At 43.2% G+C, this 25,945-nt stretch overlaps 1 long non-coding RNA gene across 1 annotated transcript; it reads right to left on the minus strand.

The window, feature by feature from the left end:
* Window positions 1-1,027: 1,027 nt before the first annotated feature.
* LOC122890076 lies at window positions 1,028-23,035 on the minus strand. Its single transcript, XR_006381048.1, has 4 exons — window positions 22,993-23,035; window positions 17,102-17,233; window positions 2,768-2,789; window positions 1,028-1,049 (listed from the first exon to the last, which is right to left on the minus strand). It is a non-coding gene; the product is annotated as an uncharacterized LOC122890076 (long non-coding RNA).
* Window positions 23,036-25,945: the final 2,910 nt, after the last annotated feature.

Below are 25,945 nucleotides of genomic sequence, written 5' to 3' on the forward strand. Positions count from 1 at the left end.
CCAGTTGTGAAATAAGCCATACTTCCTAGGCCTTGAAATTGCAAACCTCATCGGGGTGGTCCTAAGTGAAATCACAGCTCACGGTTCAGTAGGAGTTGCAGGTCCCAGATGCCCAGGCTCTACTGTGTAAACAGAACACGAGTACACTGCACTCACCTCACCCAATGAACCAAAAGCCTCCCAAGCCACATTATAGTACAACTAACACCTAACTTTTCCCACATCCAAATTCTTGATATTCTTTTCTCTCTGAGCTTGTAAGAGAACCTGTTTACAATGAAGGGAGACCTTCAAATTTTCATTAATCTCTTCCACCTTTTGGATGTTCTTCAAGAAAACATATTGAATGAATAACAAAGATTCATTCCTTGGGGCACCTGGGTTGCGCCTGGGTAGCCCAGTCTGTGGAGTGTCTGACTCCTGCTTTCGTTTGCCTCAAGTCCTGATCTCAGGGTCATGGGATTGATCCCTGCATCAGGCGAAACACTCGGCATGGTGTCTTCTTGGCATTCTCTCTGTGTCTCCTTCAGACCCCCTCCCCTCACTCTTTCCTTCTCTCAAATCAAACTTTGAAATAATAATAATTTTAATAATAATAATAATATTTTATTACATTTATTTCTGCTGTTAAAACACAAGTCAGGCAAAGAAAGGAGCCTTACTTTTAATATACATACTCCAGCAAGGGAACACTTATGTTCTCTTTTTGTTTCTTCTTGCTTCTTTGCTTCCCTGGCCTATAAAAAATATGAAAAAGGAATCAAAAGTCCAAAATAGCATGTTAAAGAAACCTATATTTGTGACTCCTTTCACAAAGAAAGAGGCAGTACTCTACATTTGTGAAGTTTCTCTTACTCAAGGAGCATTTCTGGGTGGCATGATATGATCGATAAAATGAACTACCAGAGGGTAAGTAACCAAAATGAAATCACAAGAAAATATTTGAAAGGGCACATATACCTTCTCCTCCCAACTCGCTATGTTTTTTTCAAGATCCCTGTTTTCGTTTTTAAAATCATTAATCTTCATCTTGATTTGGTCTAAAGTAACTGAAAGGAGAAAAAAGAATTTTAAGATAATTATCAAAAACAGCGACATTGAATAATCCCAATATATTAGCACCAGAGTACATTCTCTGACACTTGGGTGTCACTAACTTGCTAGCATTCCCATTGTGCCTGAAGGAAGCATGTTGTAGCAGCATTTGAAACCTAAGACTTTCTATATCAGTGAGATTCCTACTTAAAATGTTTTTCAAACATAAAAATAAAAAAAACAATTGAATGCTTTCTCATTTTTCTCCCACCTGTAAGCACCATTCTTGGAAAATTCAAACCTTGCATATGCTAATGTCATCACCAGAGATGTGACCGAAAAATCAAGCATCCTAGCAACTAACATCTCTCTCCTCCAGAGATTGAGATACAAAAGCAGGTCCCTGCAAACAACCCATAATGAGCAAAACTATACTTTGTTCCTGCTCAGTGGAACGTACACTTCCAAGTCCTACTTGGAATTCCACACAAGGAAAGCTCAAGATGTCAGGTGAGTGACAACTCACAGGCCTTCAGAAGCTTTCTGCTGCTCAGAGATCGCCTTTCATGGACCCCAGGCTGGGGGCTCTAGAGGACAAGATCTCTGCTATAAACACACTCCATGTTACAGAGAGTCTTTGGAGGCCCTGGATAATGCACAAGCCTGAGAAGACAAGCTTTTTTCATCACAACAGGAGAATGTTACCCTCCACCCTTAAAGGAAAACAACACTCATGAGGAGACTGATGGCAGCTGCACAACACTTGTAAGGTCTAGAACACAGACTCCTCTAAGAGCCACTTCATTTCTTATCGTGGGGCACCTGACTGGCTCAGTTGGTTAAGGGTCTGCCTTCTGCTGGGATCAGGAGCCCGGGTCCTGGGATCGCATCCCACATCCAACTCTCTGCTCAGCAGGGACCTGCTTCTCCCTCTCTGTCTGCCTCCCATTCTGCCTGCTTGTGCTCTCTCTCTCTCTATATCAAGTGAATAAACAGAATCTCTTAAAAAAATAACTCTCTCATCTTGCCTCAAAGTGCAAACTTCTCTTCTCCTGACCCACTGTGAGCACTCTCCTGCTCTGAGACCTCTCTTCTCACCAGTACCACTTCCACACTCACAAAAACGAACAACAACATTCAATGGTTTCCTAAGTGCCAGGTGGCCACCCAGGCTGTCATCAGCCAGCACCATGGAATCACCACAATCCATGAGCCCCACACACTATCCATTATCCCCTCTGGCACAGGCTCTATTCCATTCATTCTCCCCTGGCAGGAAAGGCCCCCTCCACTTCAGACTTAAAACCATGGTTTACTTCTCTCCTGTGACACACGCTCTGCATGGCAATATCTGCCTTCTTCTCTAAGTGTAGCTGGTTTGCTAGACTCAGAGAGTTTTCTCCTCTTGACATTTCACCAAGAGCCAGCTCATGGTAAAATACTCTCTCCAGACCTCACGCTGTCATCATCACTTGCCTCCTAAACATCTCTCTGCAAAATTACACCTTGTATTCTCCCTAGTCCCACAAAGAGTTCCTTCTCCTGGTCTCATAGAGATGGCAACTCCCTCCACACTGTCACTTAAGACTCCCCATGGGGAAGAGAAGCATTTTCAAGATTTAAGTCAGTGAGACATCAGAAGTCACCATATTTATCCCGCATCAAATTAAACACACATCAAACACGGGTACTGAGAATTTTTGGCAAAGAAAACTGAAGCCCCAAATCTTACCTTCATATTGTCGAGGCTTTATCTAAGAGAGGAAGAAACAAAGATAAGCTAGATGACAAAACATATTATGAGTAATAATCTATAGTACAGATAGTACCACAATTGAAATCCAAATATATTAAACAATCACTTTGCTTAGCAGCATGAATTCACAGGATTAAAATGGAAGATATAATTAGAATTTCTGATGAAGTCATCATGGTTCACAATAAATTTATGATAAAGAGCACAGTGTGTTTAACTTATTTTTGCCCCCAAATTCTATTCACATAATATTCAATGAATGTTCAACCTATTCAATTTTGACAAGGGATCATGCAGACATTGAAAAAATATCCATTAATTCATTATTTCCCTAGCTTTTTTCATGTTAGTCACCACACAGTCTGTCATTAGTTTTTGTTTTCTTATTTTTTTAATTTATTTTTTATTTATTTTCAGCCTAACAGTATTCTTTGTTTTTGTACCACACCCAGTGCTCCATGCAATCCGTGCCCTCTCTAATACCCACCACCTGGTTCCCCCAACCTTCCAACCCCCAAGACTTAAAACCCCTCAGATTGTTTTTCAGAGTCCATAGTCTCTCATGGTTCACCTTCCCTTCCAATTTTCCCCAACTCCCTTCTCCTAACTCCCCATGTCCACCATGCTCCACCAATAAGTGAAACCATATGATAATTGACTCTGTTTGTTGCCTTATTTCACTCAGCATAATCTCCTCCAGTCTCATCCATGTTGCTACAAAAGCTGGGCATTCGTCCATTCTGATGGAGGAATAATACTCCATAGTGTGTATGGACCACATCTTCTTTACCCATTCGTCCATTGAAGGGCATCTTGGTTCCTTCCACAGTTTGGCGACCATGGCCATTGCTGCTATAAATATTGGGGTACAGATGGCCCTTCTTATCACTACATCTGTACCTTTGGGGTAAATACCCAGTAGTGCAATGGCAGGGTCCAAGGGAAGTTCTATTTTTAATTTCTTGAGGAATCTCCACACTGTTCTCCAATGAGGCTGCACCAACTTGCATTCCTACCAACAGTGGAAGAGGGTTCCCCTTTCTCCACATCCCCTCCAACACATGTTGTTTCTTGTCTTGCTAATTTTGGCCATTCTAACTGGTGTAAGGTGATATCTCAATGTGGTTTTAATTTGAATCTCCCTGATGGCTAGTGATGATGAACATTTTTTCATGTGTCTGATAGTCATTTGTATGACTTCACTGGAGAAGTGTATGTTCATACTGTCTGCCCATGTTTTGATATGATTATCTATTTTATGTGTGTTGAGTTTGAGGTGTTCTTTGTAGATCCTGGATATCAACCTTTTGTCTGTACTGTCATTTACAAATATCTTCTCCCATTCCGTGGGTTGCCTCTATGTTTTATTGACTATTTCCTTGGCTGTGCAGAAGCTTTTGCTTTTGATGAAGTCCCAGAAGTTTATTTTTGCTTTTGTTTCCTTTGCCTTTGGAGACGTATCTAGAAAGGAGTTGCTGTGGCTGATATCGAAGAGATTACTGCCTATGTTCTCTTCTAGGATTCGGATGGATTCCTGTCTCATGTTGAGGTCTTTTATACATTTTGAGTTTATATTTGTGTATGGTGTAAGAGAATGGTCGAGTTTCATTCTTCTACATATAGCTGTCCAGTCTTCCCAGCACCATTTATTGAAGAGACTGTCTTTTTTCCACTGTATATTTTTTCCTGCTTTTTTCGAAGATTAATTGAACATAGAGTTGAGGGTCCATATCTGGGCTCTCTACTGTGTTCCACTGGTCTATGTGTCTGTTTGTATGCTAGTACCATGCTGTCTTGGTGATCACAGCTTTGTAGTAAAGCTTGAAATCAGGTAACATGATGCCCCGCATTTTATTTTTGTGTTTCAACATTTTCTTAGCGATTCGGGGTCTCTTCTGATTCCATATAAATTTTTGGATTATTTTCTACAGGTATTTGAAGAATACTGGTAAAATTTTGATTGGAATGGCATTAAAAGTATAGATTGCTCTTGGCAGTATAGACATTTTAACAATGTTTATTCTTCTGTTCCAAGAGCATGGAATGGTCTTCCATCTTTTTGTGTCTTCTTCAATTTCTTTCATGAGTGTTCTGTAGTTCTCGAGTTCAGATCCTTTGCCTCTTTGGTTAGGTTTATTCCCAGGTATCTTAAGGTTCTTGGTGCTACTATAGATAGAATCAGTTCTCTAGTTTCCCTTTCTGTATTTTCATTGTTAGTGTATAAGAAATCCTCTGGTATCTGTACGTTGACTTTGTATCCTGCCACATTACTGAATGGCTGTATGAGTTCTAGTAGATTGGGGGTGGGGTCTTTTTGGTTTTCCATATAAAGAATCATGTCATCTGCAAAGAGAGAGTTTTGACTTCTTCATTGCCAATTTGGATACCTTTTATTTCTCTTTGTTGTCTGATTACTGCTGCTAGGACTTCTAATACTATGTTGAACAAGAGTGGTGAGAATGGGCATCCTTGTGGTGTCCCTGATCTCAACGGGAAGGCTGCAAGCTTTTTCCCATTGAGGATTATATTTGCTGTGGGTCTTTCATAGATAGATTTGATGAAGTTCAGGAATGTTCCCGCTATCCCTATACTTTGAAGCATTTTAATGTAAAGGATGCTGGATTTTGTCAAATGCTTTTTCTGCATCGATTGAGAGGACCATGTGTGGTTCTTTTCTCTTCTCATACTAATTTGTTGTATCACATTGATTGATTTGCGAATGTTGAACCATCCTTGTAGCCCAGGGATGAATCCCACCTGGTCATGGTGGATAATATTTTTAATGTGCTATTGGATCCTATTTGCTAAGATCTTGTTGAGAATCTTAGCATCCATATTCATCAGTGATATTGGTCTGAAATTCTCCTTTTTGGCAGCGTCTTTGCCTGGTTTGTGAATCAGGGTAATGCTAGCTTCATAGAAAGAATCTAGAAGATTTCCTTCTGCTTCAATTTTTGAAACAGCTTCAGGAGAATAGGTGTTATTTCTTCTTTGAAAGTTTGGTAGAATCCCCTGGGAATCCGTCAGGACCTGGACTCTTGTTTCTCGGAGATTTTTGATCACTGCTTCAATCTCGTTACTAGACATCAGTCTATTCCGGTTGTCGAATTCTTCCTGTTTTCAATTTTGGGAGTTTATAGTTTTCCAGGAATGCATCCATTTCATCTAGGTTGCTAAGCTTATTGGCATATAAACTGTTGATAATAACCTCTGATGATTGTTTCTACTTCCTTGGTGTTCGTTGTGATCTCTCCCTTTTCATTCATAATTTTATGAATTTGGGCTTTCACTCTTTTCTTTTGGATTAGTGTGGCCAATGGCTTATTGATCTTATTGATTCTTCCCAAAACCAGATTCTAGTTTCATTGATACGTTCTGTTGTATCTCTGGTTTCTACCTCATTGATCTCATCTCTAATCTTGATGATTTCCCTTCTTATGTGTGGAGTTGGTTTGATTTGTTGTTGATTCTCCAGTTCTTTAAGGTGTAGAGACAGCTGATGTGTTCTGGAGTTTTCAATTTTTTTGATGGAGACTTGGGTGGCTATGTATTTCCCCCTTAGGACGGCCTTTGCTGTATCCCATAGGTTTTGGACCGAAGTGTCTTCATTCTCATTCGTTTCCATGAATTGTTTCAGTTCTTCTTTGATCTCCTGGTTGGTCCAAGCATTCTTAAGCAAGGTGGTCTTTACCTCCCAGGTATTTGAGTTCCTTCGGAACTTTTCTTTGTGAATGATCTCCAGATTCAAAGCATTGTGATCTGAGAATATGCAGGGAATCATCTCAGAATTTAGGTATCGGTTGAGTCCTGATTTGTGACCCAGTATGTGGTTTATTCTTGAGAAGATTTCGTGTGCACTTGAGAAGAATGAGTATTCTGTTGTTTTAGGGTGGAATGTTCTGTATGTTTCTATGAGGTCCATCTGTTCCAATGTGTCATTCAATGCTCTTGTTTCTTTACTGATTTTCTGCTTCGATGATCTGTCTATTTCTGAGAGAGGCATGTTAAGATCTCCTACTATTTTTTTCCCAATTTATTTATTTTCAGAAAAACAGTATTCATTATTTTTTCACCACACCCAGTGCTCCATGCAAGCTGTGCCCTCTATAATACCCACCACCTGGTACCCCAACCTCCCACCCCCCCGCCACTTCAAACCCCTCAGACTGTTTTTCAGAGTCCATAGTCTCTCATGGTTCACCTCCCCTTCCAATTTGCCCAAATTCCCTACTCCTCTCTAACGCCCCTTGTCCTCCATGCTATTGGTTATACTCCACAAATGATGAAACCATATGATAATTGACTCTCTCTGCTTGACTGATTTCACTCAGCATAATCTCTTCCAGTCCCGTCCATGTTGCTACAAAAGTTGGATATTCGTCCTTTCTGATGCAGGCATAATACTCCATAGTGTATATGGACCACATCTTCCTTATCCATTCATCCGTTGAAGGGCATCTTGGTTCTTTCCATAGTTTGGCGACTGTGGCCATTGCTGCTATAAACATTGGGGTACAGATGGCCCTTCTTTTCACAACATCTGTATCTTTGGGGTATATACCCAGGAGTGCAATTGCAGGGTCGTGGGAAAGCTCTATTTTTAATTTCTTGAGGAATCTCCACACTGTTCTCCAAAGAGGCTGCACAAACTTGCATTCCCACCAACAGTATAAGAGGGTTCCCCTTTCTCCACATCCTCTCCAACACATGTTGTTTCCTGTTTTGTTAATTTTGGCCATTCTAACTGGTGTAAGGTGATATCTCAATGTGGTTTTAATTTGAATCTCCCTGAGGGCTAATGATGATGAGCATTTTTTCATGTGTCTGATAGCCATTTGTATGTCTTGATTGGAGAAGTGTCTGTTCATAACTTCTGCCCATTTTTTGATGTGTTTGCCTGTATCGTCTGGGTTGAGTTTGAGGAGTTAATTATAGATCCTGGATATCAACCTTTTGTCTGTACTGTCATGTGCAAATATCTTCTCCCATTCCGTGGGTTGCCCCTTTGTTTTTTTGTTTTTTTGGTTTTTTTTTTTGACTGTTTCCTTTGCTGTGCAGAAGCTTTTGATTTTGGTGAAGTCCCAGAAGTTTATTTTCGGTTTTGTTTCCTTTGCCTTTGGAGACGTATCTTGAAAGAAGTTGCTGTGGCTGATATCAAACAGATTACTGCCTATGTTCTCCTCTAAGATTCTGATAGATTCCTGTCTCACGTTGAGGTCTTTTATCCATTTTGAGTTGATCTTTGTGTACGGTGTAAGAGAATGGTCGAGTTTCATTCTTCTACATATAGCTGTCCAGTTTTCCCAGCACCATTTATTGAAGAGACTGTCTTTTATCCACTGCATATTTTTTCCTGTTTTGTCGAAGATTAATTGACCATAGAGTTGAGGGTCCATATCAGGGCTCTCTACTCTGTTCCACTGGTCTATGTGTCTGTTTTTATGCCAGTACCATGCTGTCTTGGTGATCACAGCTTTGTAATAAAGCTTGAAATCAGGTAAGTTGATGCCACCACCTTTATTTTTGTTTTTCAACATTTCCTTAGCGATTCGGGGTCTCTTCTGATTCCATACAAATTTTAGGATTATTTGCTCCAGCTCTTTGAAGAATGCCGGTGGAATTTTGATCGGAATGGCATTAAAAGTATAGATTGCTCTAGGCAGTATAGACATTTTAACAATGTTTATTCTTCCGACCCAAGAGCATGGAATGGTCTTCCATCTTTTTGTGTCTTCTTCAATTTCTTTCATGAGTGTTCTATAGTTCCTCAAGTATAGATCCTTTACCTCTTTAGTTAGGTTTATTCCCATTTATCTTATGGTTCTTGGTACTATAGTAAATGGAATCTGTTCTCTAATTTCCCTTTCTGTATTTTCATTGTTAGTGTATAAGAAAGCCACTGATTTCTGCACATTGACTTTGTATCCTGCCACGCTTCTGAATTGCTGTATGAGTTCTAGTAGTTTGGGGGTGGAGTCTTATGGGTTTTCCATATAAAGAGTCATGTCATCTGCGAAGAGAGAGAGTTTGACTTCTTCATTACCAATTTGGATACCTTTTATTTCTCTCTGTTGTCTGATTGCTGTTGCTAGGACTTCTAATACTATGTTGAACAAGAGTGGTGAAAGTTGGCGTCCTTGCCTTGTTCCTGATCTCAATGGGAAGGCATCAAGCTTTTTCCCATTGAGGATGATATTTGCTGTGGGTCTTTCATAGATAGATTTGATGAGGTTCAGGAATGTTCCCTCTATCCCTATACTTTGAAGCGTTTTAATCAGGAACGGATGTTGGATTTTGTCAAATGCTTTTACTGCATCAATTGAGAGGACCATGTGGTTCTTCTCTCTTCTCATATTAATTTGTTGTATCACATTGATTGATTTACGAATGTTGAACCATCCTTGTAGCCCAGGGATGAATCCCACCTGATCATGGTGGATAATCTTTTTAATGTGTTGTTGGATCCTGTAGGCTAGGATCTTGTTGAGAATCTTAGCATCCATATTCATCAGTGATATTGGTCTGAAATTCTCCTTTTTGGTAGGGTCCTTGCCTGGTTTGGGGATCAGGGTAATGCTGGCTTCATAGAAAGAGTCTGGAAGTTTTCCTTCTGCTTCAATTTTTTGAAACAGCTTCAGGAGAATAGGTGTTATTTCTTCTTGGAAGGTTTGGTAGAATTCCCCAGGGAATCCGTCACGTCCTGGGCTCTTGTTTTTTGGGAGATTTTTGATCACTGCTTCAATCTCGTTATTAGATATCGGTCTATTCAGGTTGTCTATTTCTTCCTGGTTCAATTTTGGTAGTTTATATTTTTCCAGGAATGCATCCATTTCATCTAGGTTGCTAAGCTTATTGGCATATAACTGTTCGTAATAACTTCTGATGATTGTTTCTACTTCCTTGGCGTTAGTTGTGATCTCTCCCTTTTCATTCATAATTTTATGAATTTGGGATTTCTCTCTTTTCTTTCGGATTAGTGTAGCCAGTGGCTTATCGATCTTATTGATTCTTTCAAAAAACCAGCTTCTAGTTTCATTGATACGTTCTACTCTATCTCTGGTTTCTCCCTCATTGATCTCAGCTCTAATCTTGATGATTTCCCTTCTTATGTGTGGAGTTGGTTTGATTTGTTGTTGATCCTCCGGTTCTTTAAGTGTAGAGACAGCTGGTGTGTTCTGGATTTTTCAATTTTTTTGAGCAAGGCTTGGATGGCTATATATTTTCCCCTTAGGACCGCCTTTGCTGTATCCCATAGGTTTGGAATGAAGTGTCTTCATTCTCATTGGTTTCCATGAATTGTTTCAGTTCTTCTTTGATCTCCTGGTTGATCCAAGCATTCTTAAGCAAGGTGGTCTTTAGCTTCCAAGTGTTTCAGTTCCTTCGGAACTTTTCCTTGTGATTGAGCTCCAGTTTCAAAGCATTGTGATCTGAGAATATGCAGGGAATCATCTCAGTCTTTTGGTATCGGCTGAGTCCTGTTTTGTGACCCAGTATGTGGTCTATTCTGGAGAATTTTCCGTGTGCACTTGAGAACAATGAGTATTCTGCTGTTTTAGGGTGGAATGTTCTGTATATATCTATGAGGTCCATCTGGTCCTATGTGTCATTCAATGCTCTCGTTTCTTTATTGATTTTCTGCTTCGATGATCTGTCTAGTTCTGAAAGAGGCGTGTTAAGATCTCCTACGATTAGTTTATTCATATCAATATGACTCTTTATCTTGATTAACAGTTTTCTTAAGTAATTGGCTGCTCCCATATTGGGAGCATAGATATTTACAATTGTTAGATCATCTTGGTGGATAGTCCCTTTAAGGATTATGTAGTGTCCTTCTGTATCTCTGACTACAGTCTTTAGTTTGAAGTCTAATTTATCTGATGAGAATCGCTACCCCAGCCTTCTTTTGAGGCCCATTGGCATGAAAGATGCTTCTCCATCCCTTCACTTTCAGTCTGCGTGTATCTTTAGGTTCAAAGTGGGTCTCTTGTAGACAGCATATGGATGGGTCCTGTCGTTTTATCCAATCTGCAACCCTGTGCCGTTTTATGGGTGCATTTAGGCCATTCACATTGAGAGTGATTATTGATAGATACGTTTTTATTGACATTGTGCTACCTTTTAAGTCTTTCTTCCTGTACATTGTCTCTATATTTCTGTTCAATACTATTTTTGGATTTTTCCTTTTTTACTGAACTCCCCCCTTAAAGATTTCCTGCAGCGTTGGCTTGGTGGTTGCATAATCCTTTAAGCCTTGCCGGTCTTGGAATCTCTTTATTTCTCCATCCATTTTGAATGTAAGTCTTGCTGGATAAAGTATTCTTGGCTGCATGTTATTCTCATTTAGTGCCCTGAATAACCTGCCAGCCCCTTCTGACTTGCCAGGTCTCTGTGGACAGGTCTAAAACTGTTCTCATGGGCTTTCCTCTGTAAGTAAGGAACCTCTTTGTGCTAGAGGTTTTCAAGAGATTATACCTACAATTATGATTCCTCAATTTGACTATCAGGTGTCTTGATGTTTTTCTGGAATCTATAATCTTGGGTGGAGAACATCTGGCCTCTAGTATATGAATGCTAGTTCCATTCGCTAGATTGGGAAATTTTCATGAAGGACTTGTTCCACTATATCTTCTAGACTTCTTTCTTTCTCCTCCCCTTCAGGGATTCCAATAATTCTGACGTTGGAACTTTTCCTGGCATCATTTATTTCCTTGATTCTGTTTTTGTCGTTTCTAAGCTGTTTGTTCCAGGCTTCCTCTTGATCTTTCTCTCTATCTGTTTGTCCTCCAGATCACTAATTCCATCTTCTGTCTCAGTTACCTTAGGTTTGAGAGAATTTAGATTTGATTGGAACTCATTGAGAGCATTGTGAACATCAGCCCTGGTAACTTTTAACTCTGCCCTAACATTGTGAACATCCTGTCTGGTCGCTTTCAGCTCGGCCCTACCTAATCAAGTCCGCTTGGTCATCCATGGCTTTCTCCAACCTAGCTATTGCCTGGATAAATGTTAGCCTGAATTCTCTTTTCGACATATTGTCTATGTTGATAGCCCTTAGCTCTGTTGTGGAAGGTCCATCCTCTGTATTTTTCTTCTATTGGGTTTCCTCCTCCTAGTCATTTTGGTGAGAGATGACTGAACAGATGTAGCTGCATGTATCGACCGTGGTGCCGTCAGGGTGCATTCTGGAACACTTCTGATCAATCAGGATTCCCCACCCAAATGAGAGAAAAAAGATAAGAAAAAGAAAAAAAATAAGAGAGAGAGAGAGAGACAGGAAAGAAAGGGAAGACGAACGAGAAGGTTCAGCCCAAATGCACCCCAAGGTAAGATTTATGAGGTATACAAACGAAAACAAACAAAGAAAAAGACTAATAAAAGAATATAACAAGAGAAAAATATATAAATATATGCAAATACAGGAAGAACCTCGTTGAAAAGAACCCCAAGTGTAAGATTTATATACTATCAGGACTAACACAAAAACACAGAAACACTGGTGGAAGCAAAAGATGGGAGAGTGGTTATAAATTCTCAGTGTGAGTGAGGAAGGTTTTTTTCAACCTTCCTGGATGTATCTTGATATCTTTGTTAAAGGACTCAACTTTCCTAGGATAAAGGGGGATTAAAAATTGGTTTACCTATAGGGGTAGTATTGACTGGGGTATGGGGATTACTTTGAAGTTTAACTCTATATGAATATTAGAAAATAAAAATAAAAAAGGAATAAACTAAACTAAACTAAAATTTTTAAAAATTCAAAAAATAGAAGTGCAAAAGAGAAACACAGGTGTATGCATCAAAAAGTTCAGGATGGAAGTTTATTATGGAATTTGATGTGCTGGACAACTCACTGTGATGGTAAATAGGTTAAACAATTATCTATATACAAGACATGAGCCAGAATAGTGGGAACAAATTAAAAATAAAAGTTTTCCTATGAAGTAGTGGTGGTGGTTCTCTTGTAGTCTTTTTTTTTTTTTTTTCTTTCCTGGTTGGTTTTCTGGGGGAGGTGCCTGCCACGTTGGTTTTCAGTCAGTAATGTTCCCTGAGTTAAGTCCTCCAGTCCCCCTCTAGGGGGTGGGCTCTGAGGAAACCGTTTTTTTCAGGCTTTTGTTTTCTGGAGGTTTTTATGTTTGTTCACCTTTCCCCCCGACCTCGCCTTGACCTCTTTTGATGGTTTTTGTAGGTTTAGAGGAAAGCAAACTGTACCCTGACTTCCCTCTCAGAGAGAAGCCTCAGTCTGTTCTGTGGGTGTTGCGGAGCCCATATAAATTTCTCCTTGGCTGCTGGCAGAGTAGGTTCTGAGTCGTGGTCCCTGGGGACGCAGGATCTTCTGCTTGTACCCAAAAGCATGGCAGCAGCGGCTGTCTGGGATCTCCAGACCGCCAGAGAGGTTCTAAGCAGCGATCATACTCTGAGATTTTGCCCGCTGGCCCAGGCTGGGAGTGCCTAGTCTTTCTGGGTCTAAGAGCACCTGGCTTGCGTGCATCTCTTTCGGGGGAGGCTGTGGGTCACGTGCGCATCTCAGGCTCTGAGAATGGGCGCAGGTCGGAAACCACCAGGCTGGGCCTTCGCGCACCTCTCTCGTGGGAGAGTATGGGGTGCTTGTGTTAGGCTCTGAAACAATGGCGGGTATCAAAGAGCGCTGGCTGGGCCTTTGTACCTCTCTCAGGGGAGGATGAGGGATGCGTGCATTACAGGCGCTATAGAAGGGCTCGCACGTTCTGCCGATCTGCGTGGCTCCCATCCCCTCACAGGAGCCAGGACCCACGCAATCTCAGGTGTGATGGAGGCTCTGGGACCAAGATCTGGTTTCCTTGTCACACTCTCTCTGGCTCAAAGGCAGGGGAGGCTGTCCTGGGACCGGGAACTTAAGCCCCTGTCCCTAGCTGCCCCGATTCCCACAATTTACCCCCCGCGTTCCTTTGCTCTTTTGGAGTGCTTTCAACCAGTCTCCAAGTTAATGCTGGTCCACAGACACAGGGCACGCTCGCTCGTATTAGGGTATCACTTTCCAACTGGTCAACTCTGGTGGCACCCCCCCTTTTGTTTATCTTGCAGTATCGGTCCGCCTTTCCCACTCCGCTTTACCTGCCCATTGGCAGGTAAAGAGTCTTCTGCCTCTGTAGAGATCCAGATGTGTAAAATTCTGATCTCAGGCTGATTTCATGGGTGATCAGAGCTCTTTGGTAGATAATCAGCTCACTTTAGAGTACAGGTTGAAAAGGTGCCTCCTCCTACTTCCCTGTGCCATCTTGTCCCTCCTGTCATTAGTTTTTGATGTAGTGTTCCAGGATACACTGTTTGTGTATAACACCCAGTGCTCCATGAAATATGTACCCTCCTTATTACCCATCACCAGGCTCCTCATACCTCTCTCCTCTAATACCCTCAGTTTGCTCTCCAGAGTCCATAGTCTCTCATGGTTCATCTACCCCTCTGACTCTTCCCCCCCGATTCATTTTTCCCTTCCTTCTCCAAATATTGCCTATGCTATTCCTTATGTTCCACAAATAAGTGAATCCAAAGGATAATTGACTTTCTCCACTGGACTTATTTCACTTAGTATATTTCCCTCACATTTTTGCAACCCAGTATCTGCACTGAAGTCCAGAATCTGGGACTATTTTAAAATACCGAAAGAAAGAAAATGGAAGGAAGGAGGAAAGAAGGCAGGCAGGCAGGCAAGGGAGCAAAGGCTGTGTCAAGGATATGCCACCTCTTTCCTTCTCTACAAAGCTATCCTGAAACCTTACAAAGAGTTGGCTGTTTGCTGAATTCACACACAGTTATGGCACATCAGGTGCTATGAAGTTTCCCAGATTGTTTAAATGCAGTGTCATCCAAAAGAAGTAAAAGCCATCGGATGAGATAAAGAGTGGCCCGTGATGAGATGAAGCATAAGCCATGACAGAAATGACAGCTGATATTTCCAAAAAGGGGAGCGAGGCAATTCAGATTTGAGTCACCCTCATGTTATTATAGCTCAATAACATCTAGGCAAGACCTCATTTTGATACCATTTAAATATTTCCCGTTTTAAAAGTTTTACAGGATAATGAGAGGCTGGGGCCAACCCCCAAATCTTGCCAGGTTATTGGAATAGCACCATGCTATCAATAAACCAGTCATACTATGTTGTTGGGGAGAGTGCATCAGGGGAGAGAAATCAGAAAGCCATGGTTATTCCTTTAATTTCACATGTTGATTAGGAATCTCTGAGCTCCTGTGGCCCATGTCACCAACCCCATGGGCAGGGGAAGTGGAAAGGTCGATGGCTACACCAAATATATAATATTTTTCTTTTCTCTTTGAAGGGAAGTATTCTCCATTGTGAGGGAGAGGGGGAATAGTCCCACGGAGAAATAAACTCAAAAGAGTTCTTTCTTTTTACAAAGGTCTGCCCTCAAATGAAACTATGTCTCCAGAGTCTAACTGGCGGTTTCCCAAAGACTAAGCCACAGAGGTGAGGGAAATACTCAACTCCAGTGCCATCTCCTCCCTGTCTCACTGACGAGGACCTCAGTCTAACCCCGAGCCAGAGGAGCAGAAAACCTCACCCTAACTCCCACTTACCTCCCTTCCTTCAGAAGGACAAGGTATCTAGCCTTCAACACAACCCTACAAGGCATGCTGTAGATAAAAACCATCACAGCAAGCACGAGAATCACACTTCCTGTGGCAGAAGTGATGGGGAGAGCAGGCTGGACTTTAAAATCTCTTTGGTCCTAAGGGAAAAGTGCACAAGAGGAAGAAGAGATGGTAAATGTGGGCAGAGATAGGAAACTCTAAGATTGTAACATGTTGTCTAGAAAGACAACATCACCATTATAAAAATCAAGAGTGCTTGTGTTGGCTTCATGAAGAGACTCAAAATAAACCAGAGGAAAGAATCATTGACAGTAAAGAAACTTCCAAAAAAGAAACACAAAGACAAAAATTACACAGACAACACAGAAAACCCAAGACTGGTAGGTCATTACAAAATGTGTAACACACACATAACAGGAATACCTATTCCTATAGGAGAGTGGACGGAGAGCTATTTGAAGCAAAAATGACAAAGGATTGTCTGAAATTAATGGAGTTACCTAATCAAGAACCAGGAAAATCAAAACATTGAAAGCAGGATAAATACCAAAACACAAACACAAACAATGAGCCATAAACACCAATGTTTCCTAATTTAGAATATTCAACTACAGATCATTAAAGACAAAGAAATTGTTCTGGAAATCTGGAGCAGGGATTGGGAGTGGGTGTGGGAAGGGGAGAGGTGAGCAGTAACACCTTACTCCAGAGAAAAAGGATAAGAACGACATCACACTTCTTTTCAGAAACCATGCCATCAAGAAGTATGAAGTGTTTATACTGTTTAAAGGAACATCGAGCTAGAAACCTGTGGCCAGTGATATGATCCTTCAAAACACACCACAGAGTAAGGAAACTCGTCAGGAATAATGATGGGCATTATTTCAATGATGAAGGGGTCAATTCTCCAAAAAGACACAACAATTTCTAATGCACATGCATCAACAACAGAGTATCAGAGCACATGAAGCAGAAACTGAAAATATTGCAGGTGGGAACAGATGAATCCATTCCTACAGCTGGAGAATTCAAAATCCTCTTATCCCTCATTGACAGATCCAGAGATGCAGGAGTTCCATGAGAACACAGGTGAACTGACCAGCATCACCCATCCACCGCATCCACACACATCGGCAGAATACTTCATTCAACAATGAGGTATAGGAATTCTGCTTAAGCTCACATGAACTGTCATTGAGAGAGCCCATATTTGGGGCAATACAACGCATATGAACACACCAAAGGAATCGAAATCACAGGAACTATGCTCTCCGACCACAGATGACTCAAACTAGAGATCGAGAACAGAAAGATAGCTGGAGAAATGACCGGAGAGAGAGAGAGATTCAACAGCCCACTTCTAAGGAAGACATGGGTGGAAGGGCAGGTGGGTGGAGGGATGGGTGAAGGAGGTGAAGGGAAAGAAGAGTGCACTTCTTCTGCTGAGCACTGAGAAATGTACAGAATTGCGGAGTCATGTTGTACACCTGAAACTCACATCACACTGTTTGCCAATTATGCTTGAACTTAAAAAAAAGAACATAAGGATCAAGAAGGCACTTCAATAGAAATTTAAAACTACATCAATCTAGGTGATAATCAAAATTGACATATTAGAGGGAAATTTGTAGTACTGAATGAACATAAAATTGTCCAGGGACTATAACATTTTTTGCTTATTTATGAATGAAAGTACAGAAGGTACATTAATATACTTACAGCGAGGATGGTTCTCCAGAGGTAAATGAGAAAGGCACAAGTTCCCAAGAAGGCAGTTAAAATGAGAAGCTTCCACAGAACTTCATTCCCATGAGGGCCAAGATGGAAATGGTCAGGCAAGGAAAGGACAAGCTGAAATACCATTTGAGACAATGAGGAATCTCAAAGACATTCACTGTGTATCTGTCACAAAAAAATCAACTTTACAAACCCTCAATCAGCCTCCAGGAGGTAAGCATACCTCTCAACTACCTCCTCTTGGAGGAGAAGGAGCACAGAGGCATTTCCAAGGAGCTGGGGCAAACTTTTGGCAGTGATGAGTATGTTTATCAACTTACCATGATGATGGCTTCCTTGTTGCTTACCTATGTCGAATATCAACAAAAAGTATTCTTTGAAAAGATGTTGTGATCATATATACATTACAACACACTAAAGCTTCAGGCAAAATCTAATAGACAAATCTTAAGAGATTTTATCTACAAGCACATTGCGATAGTTTTTTCTATAGTTAACAGAACTTGAGAATTTATAAGCCAACATAAAATAAACAAGGTAAGTCAATGTAAACTTAGAATAGGTAAGGAGTCAGTGACTTGTATTGTATATCCATGAAGGACCTGGAAAAACTCCTTTGGACCATTTCCAAAACTACACCCAAAATTTATGGACGAATGAGAGAAAGCATGAATAGAATTTGTATTAGAGGTACAAATGAGCACATTATATGGACACATGTTTATAGATCAGGACACAAGTGAGAGAGACATGAGGCTGCTCATTAATATGACATGTGATTATTGTTCAATAAAAATAAATCAGAGTTACTGATTAGCTTCTGAAAACATTGATGTTTTCTTTCAATGTTCACTCTGATTCTGAATAACAAACCCAGAGGTCAGATTTCTGAGTACATAATCAGGTGATCATGTATGTTCTAAAGATATCTGTGAGGTTTAGTATCTCCAAAAAGCCAATGGAAGCAATTCATGTGCCTATTTCTTGGTACTGTAAATGAATCATGCAAGAGCAACTTAAAATTTAACTTTCTAAAGAGGGAAAATATTAACGAATGTATTTATTTATTTGAAAGAGAGAGGGGGAAGGGCAGAGGGAGACTGAGTAACTGAGTTCCAGCTGAGCAGGGAGCCCAACCAGGGCTCAATCCCAGGACCCTGGGATCATGACCCAAGCCTAAGGCAGACACTTAACTGCCTGAACTACCCAGGTGCCTGTGAATTCTAAGAATACAAAATTCCTGGATATGAACACCAAGGCTAGGAACACATCATTTTACAAAAACTATATTTAGAAGTATTTCAGGAGAAAAGACACTAACAATGCAATTCATACTAATTCACACCAAGCTTGAATTTTGTGCAAACCCAACTCTCTAGAAAGGAGCTCCTGAAATCTAAAACATTTTCCTCTTCAGCCCTCACACCTGAGGTCAGGAAAATGTGTGTTGGTGGGAAACGTACATTGTCTTTGAATAGCCACTGTGTGGAAGAGAGCAGTAGCTGTCAGCACAATGGTTGGTCATGGGGATCAAATGCACAAAAGACAGAGGCTGTCTTGTCAGGAATGTAAAACATGCCCAGCTGTGGGCACTCAGTACATCTGGCAGCTGTCTGGATGCTGATACCAGTAGCTGAGTCTTAACTAGAGGACAGCCAGCAGGGTCAAAAACCCTCAGTCCTCCAACAGTGGCCATGAGCAGGTGGAGGTGGGAAATACAGGACCAGTTCATTTAGGCAAGAGTCCTCATGAAGGGTGAGAAAGGTGAACTGATCCATGAGATGCAGCCCAGGTAGAGGGGAATGATTCCAATCCAGACGACCAAGAAATTCCCTCTTCTGAAGACTCAAATGAAACAGAATGAAGTCTCCTTTGACTAGAGGTCTTCATGTGGGATGGGTCTGCCTCAATACAAGCATCTTTCTTGACTACTGACACTTCTGGATCCCTCTTTCATAATCTGGTGCGAGCGGATCTAAAGAGGTCTACTTATTTCCAGGGGTGTTCCCTAACTGTTGGCTGACTCTGTCTTTCTCCTCGGGTACAGGGTTTACTTTTTCATGACAGAGTGAAATATTAATGCTGGAAACCACGTATTTCTTTATATTTGGACAACCCTAGGGACATCCAGAACTTTCTTATTTTGGGGAAATCAACACTCTGCACATACTTGGTCAAAGAAAGGACAACAACTCATTCACTTCCTGATCACATCACTCCTAGTAATTTTCCCGTGACATATATCCCATCATGTTGTGGTCTATTAGTGTCTTCTGGGATTCTCAGGTCTCCATGGACCTGGTGGGACACACAGTCCCTGGGGACATCCTCCAAGAACAGAAGGAAAGTGCTAATTCAGAAATTGCTAAAAGTCAACCAATCAAGAAGCAGAGCAAAAAGGACATTTCACTTCTTAACACTCAAGTCCCAACACCAATGCTTAAGATACCCAGGGATGTCAAACTTTACAAATATAAACAATGCGCTGACACAAAAACAAACTAAACAGAAGTTGGACCCTGAATTTACCAGGCTTGCATTAGGATCTTCACCGGGATTCCAGGGGATAATCTCACACCCCTAGCTCCTACTAAATTAGAGTTCCTGACATTTTCAAAGACAATTTTAAAGGGATATAATGTATATATCACACAAGCCCCCTATTTAGGACAAAGAGCTCAATGGCTTTTCTTATGTTCACAATTCCTTCCTCTTGACACTATAAACTTGGAGCCTTCAGGTTTCCATCCTACCATAGCTGTGCTTCTTTGACCATGCAGCACAGACAGGACCCAAAACATGAGGGAAATGGCTGTGGCCACAATCCCTTCAGGTTGACCCTGAAGCCTGCCCTGTGGTGCCCAGTTGTCAGGAAGAACTCTCGTTCTTCTGAAGTTACCATCAAGAACCCCATGAAAAAGCTCTGGTTAAATAACCCAGTTGGAAGAAAGACACCACTAGCAGCTCATGGGCACCCAAGTACCTCAGCCAGATAAGTGACCAAGTCTTGGTCAGATAAGTGATCAAGTCATGATCTCACGGTCCTGAGGTTGAGGCCCACTTTGGGATCTGTGCTCACTGCACAGCTGGTTTGGGATTTTCTCTTTCCCACCCTCTCTGCTCTGCCCCCTACACATGAGCCCTTTCTCTCTATTCCTCAAATAAATAATATAAAAAGAAGAAGAAGAAGAAGAAGAAGAAGAAGAAGAAGAAGAAGAAGAAGAAGAAGAAGGAGGAGGAGGAGAAGGAGCAGGAGGAGGAGGAGGGGGAGGAGGAGGAGGAAGAAGAGGAGAAGGAGAAGGAGAAGAAGGAAGACATGAGTGAAGTGTCACATTTACTCACATTTGGATTTGGGGAACTGGGACACTGGAGCAAGACAAGCCAGAAGAGCAGCCTTTGCACCATCATGTCATGGTCCTTTTAAGGGGCACTGTGGGCCCAGGGAGGAAGTGAAGATGTTTGGGGGGCAGGGGAGGGTGTGGTGGGGGTGTTCAGAAGGGGTGGGGAGGGGCTGGGTGGTAATTAGGAATGGGAATAGGGAAGAAATAGAGGGTAGAATGGGGAAGGTGTTGGTCAGGAGAAGAAGGGGTCAGGGACAGTGTCAGTGTCAGATAAAGTACTCGAGGGGAAATAGCACAGTTCAGAAAGGTTAGAAGGTCAGCAGGTTAGTAAAGGTCAAGGTCAGCAGGACACATTAGCAGGTAAAGTGAACTCTCAGGAGCAGTTGGTGTGGAGAATCCATCCTCCACCAAGCCTTCCCGGGTTTGAACGTTTCCTTAGCAACCTAGAAACATTCTAATCTCTCCACCAATCCGCTGCCTTTGCCCCTAGTAGCTCAACATGGATGCCACAGGGGACCTCATTTGTACAAAGCCCCTTCCCATCTGATACCCCAACACGGGCCATCCCAATGAGAGATCCTCTCTGGATCTTTGGCCATACTTCTTGTTTGCTCCCTCCAACCCAGGTCCCTGATCCCTCTTCTGGGCGCTCTCTCCTTCCCTTCCAAACTCCCGTCTGAGAGCCACTGGGTGAACAATGTAGAAAGCAAAGGAGAACCAAACTGCAACAACAAGCAAGTACAGAACCAGAGTAGGAGGTTCGAGCCCTCTCTCAGCAACTCAACGCAGACAGAACATCCACAAGATGTAGATCTTAATGGCAAACCATCTGAATCCCATAGCTGTCTCCATACATCTGTCCACATCCACATCCACTGATTTTAGGCACATAGGAGACCATTACAAAAGTGCGCATTACAAAAGTGCGCCCAATTAACTTTAGCCATAATGGAAATTTCAATTTTGTTTCAGATGCATTAATTCAGGCAACTACAGAGCATCTTGTGGCAATATAATGTGCTAGAAATCACTGATAAAAAGTGAACTAGAAATTCCCATATGTTTAGAAATTGAGAAGTACCTCTATCAATGGAACAGGAGTAAATAAATAGAAAAAAGAGGGGCTCCTGGTGGCTCAGGTCATGATCAGGTCCTGGGATCAAGCCCCACATAATGCTCTGTGCTCAGCAGGGAGCCTGCTTGCCCCTCACTCTCTGCCTGCCTCTCTGCCTGCCTCTCTGCCAACTTGTGATCTCTCCCTCTCTCTCTCTCTCTGTCAAATAAGTAAATAAAATCTTATGTAAAAAAGAAAGAGAAAAGGAAAAGAGCAACACTGGAACTGAATGATATGAGGATGATACAATTGAAATCAAATATGTCTTCTGGGCTGGAATATCCTCCAGTATTAGCCTAAGAAAACTTAATGGTCTCAAAATCATCCCCAATTGGCTGAGACATTGGAACACCTCCGACAGAGTGGGTCTGTCACTTCTCTTTGTGACCCTCCTACCCACTAGCTTTGGCTTTACATGAGGAAACTTTACAGGGAAACAATCCATTCAGACTCTAATGTCATCTTCTGGGACCTCCAGGAATGAGAGCCTTTTAAGAGAAGACTTTAACCAGCTTCTACCCTGGCGGATCCAGGACAACACCCAGAGAGCTGGCAGCTCCATCTGTGCTGGGTGGGGACAGCCAAGCAGGTGGGCAGGGCCAGGGACCCAGCAGACTAGACAAAACCCTTGTTATCCTCTCTCCTGGGGCCTGTCTTGAGCTGAACTTCCTAAACTGTGTCTCCCTAGGACTCTCAAATGTTTCCTCAACTCCTTCTGGCCCAAGACAGCTGATTGTCAGTGCTCTATAAACCACCACTTTATTATTGTGTAAATTTCTTGTAAACAGGAACAACTTAAATAGAACACTTAATTAGAACAACAGCTTGTTTTTTCTAATTAACATATAATGTATTTTTTTGTTTCAGGGGTAGTCTGTGATTCATCAGTCTCACACAGTTCAAGCACTCACCAAAGCACATACCCTCTCCAATGCCCATTCCCCAGCCACCCCATCCTTCCCACCCACTTCCACTCCTGCCACCCTCAGTTACAACAATACCTTAAACATACACATACAGAAACCATAAGAAACAAGCCAACAACAAAACAAGGATAGCAAAACAAAGTATTCAATTCTGCTTAGATGCTGCTGTCCACCTCAAGAGCCCCAGACTTGGGCTTCCCTGGTTGTAGAAGGAGACCGGCTATGGAAGGGGTGGAGTCAGACTAGTCCAAAAGTGAACAGGAGAGAGGTCCAACCTGTAAGGGGGGCCAGGGACTTCCATGGAAGATGGCCAGAGTCACCTTGACTAGAACTGGAATTGGGAGCAGGGAAAGAAGCAGGGAACAGAGTTTGGGGGCCTCCAACAGGTGAGATCAGTCATGGAGTTTTGTCAGCCTCCCATCTGTGAAACCCTTTGTAGCCCCTGGAGACAAGCTGGGAGCCTAGAGTTTGAGATCCAGCTGTCCTGCTTACCTGTTGTTTGGCCCGGTGCTCATTTCCTTCAGTGGGCCGGGAGTGTCCATGCCCATGTCCATAACTGTGTGGAGGACAAGAAAAAGTCACATGTTGAGAACACACAGACAGTGGCGTCATCACCTCCATGGGCTCAGTGTCTTTGGAGATCCAGTGCCTCATGTCTCACCCCTGTTAATGGCAGCCCAGGTTACAACCACATGTCCCTCCTGTTTCAGGCATGCTATGCCCTACCCTTTGCCCACATCAGCATTCCGGCTCCAATGGCAGGAGGACCCCATGAACTGTGGGGAGAGCTCTGGGCCCCTGGCAAGACTGAGAGATTCCTGGACCAGGGGAAAGGTGATCAACTGAGGGATTATACAGGACTGGTGAACTGAGCTCTGGGGCACCCTGGAAGGAATGGGGGATTGGGAACCTGTGGAAAGGGCTGGAGGCATCTTACAAGATTCCTGGGTCCCCACAGGGCAGATCCCTCCTACACTCCTGCTGGTGCTGTCAGGGATCTGGAAGCAACAGCAGCACCAGCAACAGAAGTAAGAGCAGATCAATGGGATGCTGGATGGACCTGGGAAGAATGGTCTGGCAGGTAAGTGGAATCACCAGGCTGGGATGCCCTTGGCCTCCTCCTCCTTCCCCAGCCACCGCTCAACCTCTGACCCTGACTTCACCTTCCAGCAGGGCGTGGGAAAGCCAAGCAGAGGTGCACACCCACAGCCAATGAAGGGTCCCTCCCCAGAGCTCTGTGTCCTTGTTTCTGAATAGACAGAAGGAGTCACCTGGGGCCCCTGGAACAGGGAGGGAGAATCAGGCCCCAGAGCCCTCTCTGATGGCTAGGGGCCTGGGGAGAATCCTGGAGGGACAGAATGTAGCACAGGTTGATAGTCTAAAAAGTATATATTTATTAAGGAAATGGAAAAAACAAGTTGCCAGTTGAGCCTCTGGAAGAGAACAGGACCAGTTTCCATTTTTCCAATTTCTAATCTTTGCCTGGAAAATTACTTCACCTCTCCAAACCTTCTCTGTGTCCTTCTCTGTGATGTGGGGACAGGACGGCTTCATTCCTCAGGGCATGGATGCCAAGATTCATCGAGTTCCAACATACAAAGCTAGTTTAAACTGATACCTATCACTTTAAACTTATACCTATCACTATCATAAATTTTTCTTAAAGATGAACTTGTTTTTCTCAACATTATGCTAAATAAACTTTATATTTACTTTCTTAGAAAGATTTTATTATTTGAGAGACAGTGAGCACAAGTTGTGGGCAGACTCAGAGGGAGAGGGAGAGGCAGCCTCCTCGCTGAGCAGGGAGGATGCAGGGCTCAGTCTCAGGACCCTGAGATCAGGATGCCAGTTAAAGGCAGATGCTTAACTGACTGAGCCACCCAGCCACGGAGGGCCCCTGAGAAGGAGCCCCCAGGGCTGCAGCAGTGGGAACAGCCCCAATCCCGATCCCTAGCGGGAGAGATACATCCCCAGCGCCAGGATATCCTCCAGCCCCGGGAACTCCATCTTAGCAGTGCCTGCCTCCCCACACCCCAGGTGGCCCCAAAGTCCAGCCGTTGCCAGTCCCTGCCTGCCCCCAGCCCCTCCTCCCATTCCATCCCCTCCGCTCCATGTAGGTACTTAGTCAGGCTCTTCTTGTGGCCCATGGTCAAAGATGGGCTGTACCCCGCCCACCCCCTAAAAGCCAAAACCAGCGCTGCTTGGAGGAGTAACACCATAGGTGGAGTCCTCGTGGTCCGTCCCTCTCCCTTCACAGACCAGGACCTCAGCCCTACCTAGGCCACTGGGCCTCGAGCACCCTCCACCACTGCCACCGCCTCCACCGCCGCTCCTTGAGCCTCCACATCTGCCAGTCTCCTGAGACCAGCTCCCACCTGCGCTGCCTCCACTGAGTGCATGACAGGGAGTGGGTGCTCCTTGGGGGTGCACGGGCCTGCTGGTGACCTAGTGGCCCAGCGTGGTGGAGCGTGTGATTCCGGCAAGTGTCGATGGGCTCCGGACCCTGCAAGTCTGCCTTAAGGGGCTGTAGCGGGCACCCAGTCCAGGAGCCATTCCCAGGGAAGCAGTTCCCCACACTGAGGCTTGCAACTGCCAGTGCTGCTTGCTATGCCTCCAGGCTTGGAGTGCCCTGGGAGCCAGCGGGCCTCTTTCTTTTGGCCCCAGTTCCCCTGCTCCCTTCTGCTCTTCTGCCACCAGGAGCTTTAGAGCAGCCTCTCCTAAAGTTCTGGCCTCCTGCCCATACCCCAGGCTGAAGCCCCTTCCCAGGCTCCTGAGGCAGGAGAAAACTGTGCTGACAAAATAAAGACAGCAATGCATACCCTGGAAAGCTGAATCCACACATGACAACACAGAGACCAAAGGCTTAATTACACGTTCTCCATCAGACCCTGTCCAGACACCAGTGCCCTGTGTGGGGGTGGGGTCATTCACAATCTCTCACCTGCCTGGGACTACTGATTTTGATGATGGCATGCCATGTTCTTTTGAGGAATTGTGTAATTTTCTGAATGAGTAAAGTGACAAACAGTACAGTCAGCAGTGTTATACTACATATTCTCAGCCCATTTTCAGGGCTCAGAGGGTTAAGCATCCCACTCCCAACTCTGGCTCACTTCGTGATCTCAGGGTCCTGGGATGGAGCCTTGGCTCCTGGCTCAGTGCAGAGTGTACTTGACATTTTTACTCTCTCCCTCTACCCTTGCCATGCCCCCGATGGAGACTCTCAAATAAACAAATATCCTTAAAAGAATAAATAAACCTTTAAAACCAAAAAACAAAAACAAAACCCTCCTTACCTAAAAAGGAAGGAGGGAACCATGGGGACGAAGACGCCACCCACAAAAAGGCCCTCCTGAAAGAGCCAAAGAGAAAATGAGAGCCAAAGGACTGCAGCACATGTCATTTAGGGATCCACTATTACCTGAAGTTCTACTGAACTGAG

This window comes from Neovison vison, chromosome 11 (genome assembly GCF_020171115.1).
Source record: "Neovison vison isolate M4711 chromosome 11, ASM_NN_V1, whole genome shotgun sequence".
NCBI classification, from domain to species: Eukaryota; Metazoa; Chordata; class Mammalia; order Carnivora; family Mustelidae; genus Neogale; species Neogale vison.